This window comes from Austrofundulus limnaeus, unplaced genomic scaffold (assembly GCF_001266775.1).
Source record: "Austrofundulus limnaeus strain Quisiro unplaced genomic scaffold, Austrofundulus_limnaeus-1.0 Scaffold1840, whole genome shotgun sequence".
NCBI lineage: Eukaryota > Metazoa > Chordata > Actinopteri > Cyprinodontiformes > Rivulidae > Austrofundulus > Austrofundulus limnaeus.
In genome coordinates this window covers 8,469-12,479 of record NW_013954242.1, presented here as the reverse complement: position 1 = coordinate 12,479, position 4,011 = coordinate 8,469, and positions in this window count along the sequence as shown.

The following is a 4,011-nucleotide window of genomic DNA, read 5'->3' as shown; positions in this document are numbered from 1 at the left end:
GGTGGTGACTGTTGCTGCTGAGTCTGACCTGTCTCCTCTTCGAGGCATCATGCGAGAGCCTTGGGCTCGACCTTCAACTGCCCACCTTCCGACAGTCGCTCCCTTCGTGAACCCCAGCTTCAGTGCAGACGTAGTAGCTCAAGAACACCTGAGATCTGCTGGGCACTGTCGTTTCTTCGGGCAGCGCTCTCTTGTAGGATGTGCACTTCTTAGTGTGGTCGAGATGGGATTTTGGGACCAGTAAAATAGGACTCAAGGGAACTGTTTTTACAGAGAGGAGTTATCCTATCTCCTCTCTGTGGCTAATACCATAACAATGAACTTTATATTTTAATCTGACCTCCTTTTTATTACTAATCGCTTTAAAGTAACCACACCTTTTATAAAATAGGTAATTATCTTGTTACTTTAAAATAACAGGACTCTCCTGTAATCAGAGAAAAAATGTTAAAGAGGACAACCAAAAATATCAATGTCCAGTCAGTTAAATTGTCTTTATGAAGCTTGCAAGCAGTTTAATAGAATTTGCAGAGATTGCCACAACTGATTATACAAATTGATAACATTGATTAGTATTTGATTGATTAATAATAGATGGTGAATAAAATAAAACACTCTAAAATGCTGAGCTATCTTCCTGATTAAGAAGTGTGGCATATTCTGTCAATTTCTTTAGAAGGCAGGATAAAGCAGTCAGTTTTACCCCCATGAGGTCCGGATGTTGTCTGAAAAGATCTCTCTCGGTGATGGGCCTTGGTCCAAATTATGGTCTTCGGTCCTTTTGAGCTCGGTTGAGGAGAGTTGATCAGCTTTGGCCCAAATGAGAGAATTGAGCTTCAGATCCGGTCACTGCTTTGAAGTCCTGCTGCTTCTTCTTGAGCTGTTTCCCCTTCAGCCGACAACACGAAGACTTCTGCTGTGGTCCAGTTCGGGCTTTTTATCTTCCTTTGTGAGCTTGTCTCCCGCCTGCCCGGGGGTGATCATGTGTCATGTGTTTTTTCACGGTACTCTTCCACTATGAAGCAACCCCTCAGTACTTCCTCTTCTTGGGGCAGTTAGGTACTTTTTCTGTGGTATCAAAAGTCCATTTTATCTGTTATATCAACACTTCTGAGAAGTTCCAGTTGCACAAGGCTTCGCGTGAAATCAGATAAGGGAACTGAAAACTCCCTGACCGTTAGAAGTGAAGCAATGCTCAGCTCACATGATGTTCATGTTGTCTGCACATGACCTACCACACCCCCATTCAACTGACCTTACAGGATATTCTTTATACTCCTGTCTGCCCTAATCACCATCTTAACATTTTTAAGCATAAATCACAAGTTTATAAATCATCAATAATCACAGTACATTATTCAAAAGAAACACAGTTATAATAATCATTGGTTAGGTTAGATACACTCTTTAAAGTTGATTACATTATCTCATTATATCTCCTCCTGCTGCCGTCTCACCCTTTTCGCCTCTTGACCTCCGTTTTTCTTATGATGTTTTCTTTTCTTCTCTTGGTCCCGTTTCTGTGGGGGGAAAAACTCTCTAGGTCTGACTCCAGCATTATGAGCATCTTGGACAGCAGGCCCTCTTGACACCCTCTCCTTGGAATCAGACCTAGGAGTTTGGGCCAGGAACCCAGGGGGGATCAATGGATGGATCTTTGCAGGCACATACGGTGGGTAGCGAGGACTTGGAGCAGGGGGTTCCATCCGACTCAGGCGCGGCATTTTGGGGAATTTGGGGGGCCCCATCTTGTTGGGACGGTACCTTTTATCATACCCTTCCTCCTTGGGCTGATGCCAGGATTTCACCGCCCTGTCCACAGCGGCTCCGTAGGCTCCGTATGAGTTCCTCCCTGTGTTGGAATCTTCCTTCCTGTGAGAGGTGTTCAGGCCCCTCGGAGGGCCTTTTTCTCTGCTCTCCTCCACTGGTGGGCCCAATCTTGCTTTCACAGTAGGGGGGTGATTTTCTTCCATTTTCCTAGGATGAGGGGTGTCTGTAACTTCAGACAAGGAGGGTCTTGGAGCGCCCAGCTCAAGTTCGAAATCCGAAGGGCCAGGGGACAGGGTCAGTAGGTCGCTGGGGACCTGATGAGGTGGGTGAACCACCTCATGCGCAGCTGGTGTCTCTCTGACTTCCTGTTCTGGTGTCTGGGTATAATCAGGCATGGTTGGGCTGTAGCTTGGTGATGGGGGGTTTAAATCGATGGTGTCCACTTCTGACACAGGGCTTGATGGTAACACATTCTTAGAATTATTATTCAGCCATGCGATGAGATCAGGGTTTTCTAGGGCCCCATTCAGAGTTGACACGTCCTGAGGAGCAGGATCAGTCATGGAGACTACAGGTGTCTCCGGAATGAGCTCCTGTTTCGGCAGGTTGGCCACTGCCTGTTGCACTTCCTCCAGGTCTGCAGCAGGCTGGATGATGTGCAATTCCACCAAGGAAAAATCAGGGATATGGAGGCTGATATACCTGTGATTGGACATGCGGGATTTCCAGATCCTCTGGATGAGAGGGAGTGTACATGCCTGATGTATGTNCAATGGATGGATCTTTGCAGGTACATACGGTGGGTAGCGAGGACCTTGAGCAGGGGGTTCCATCCTACTCGGGCGCGGAGTTTTGGGGAACTTAGGGGGGCCCATCTTGTTGGGTCGGTACCTTTTGTCATGCCCCTCTGCTTTGGGCTGATGCCAGGATTTCACCGCTCGGTCCACAGCAGCTCCGTAGTTTCCGTATGAGTTCTTCCTTGGGTTGGATTCCTCCTTCCTGTGAGAGGTGTTCGGGCTCCGTGTTGGGCCTATTTCTCTGCTTTCTGCCACTGGTGGGCCCAACCTTGCTTTCACAGGGGTAGGGGGGCGGTTTTCTTCCGTTGTTCCAGGATGAGGGGTGTCTGCAACCTCGGACAAGAAGGGCCTATTAGCGCTCAGCTCTAGTTCGAAATCCGACGGGCCAGGAGACAGGGTCAGTATGTCGCTGGGGATTTGATGAGGTGGGTGAACCACCTCATGCGTAGCTGGTGTCTCTCTGTCTTCCTGTTGTGGTTTCTGGGTGTAATCAGGCATGGTTGGGCTGTATCTCGGTGAAGGGGGGTTATAATCGGTGGTGTCCACTTCTGACACCGGGCTTGATGGCAACATATTTTTAGAATTATCATTCAGCCATGCGATGAGATCAGGGTTTTGCAGGGTCTCATTCAGAGTTGACACGTCCTGAGGAGCAGGATCCGTCATGGGGATCACAGGTGTCTCGAGAATGAGCTCCTGTCTTGGCAGATTGGCCACTGCTTGTTGCACTTCTGCCAGGTCTTCGGCAGGTTGGATAATGTGCAAATCCACCAAGGAGAAGTCAGGGATATGGAGGCTTATATACCTGTGATTCGACATGCGGGATTTCCAGATCCTCTGGATCAGAGGGAGAGTACATGCTTGATGTATGTTGGTAGGGATCACAGGATCGGGCCAGAATAGGTTCTTCAGGTTGCAGTGGACCATTTGCCCATCTTTATGCAGAAGGTAGCTTTGGGAGATGTCAGCTCTAGGGCAACTTTGGATCCCATTTCTCAGTATGATGGCCGTAGCCACCGGGATTCCAAAGTAGGCTTTGTAGCATGGGTTACACCATGCTGCCCCCAAGCATTCCCATAGGAATGGGAATTCCTTCAAACCTTTCCCGCAGTCTGCACACTGCTGCACCTGTCAGAACACAGGGTTGAGGTGGTTAGGCAGAGTTACAAAATCATTTTACAACTTAAAGCGCCAGACGCAGCAAAAAGTTGTGATCACTACAAAGTTCAAAAGAAATTAACACAGTAATCAAAAATCAATCAAATCGCATAGTGTGGCTTTAAAGCAGCAAAAAGCAAAAATTCGTTTATTCATCTGGTGGGTTGGGGTGTGGCAATGGGTTTTGGGCACAATAGACAGAAGCGTCGAAAGCCGGCAGATCAGGGGGGTCAATCCAGCGGTGCACCGGCCGTGGTTGCTCAGTTATTGGAGCATTGTTCCTCTG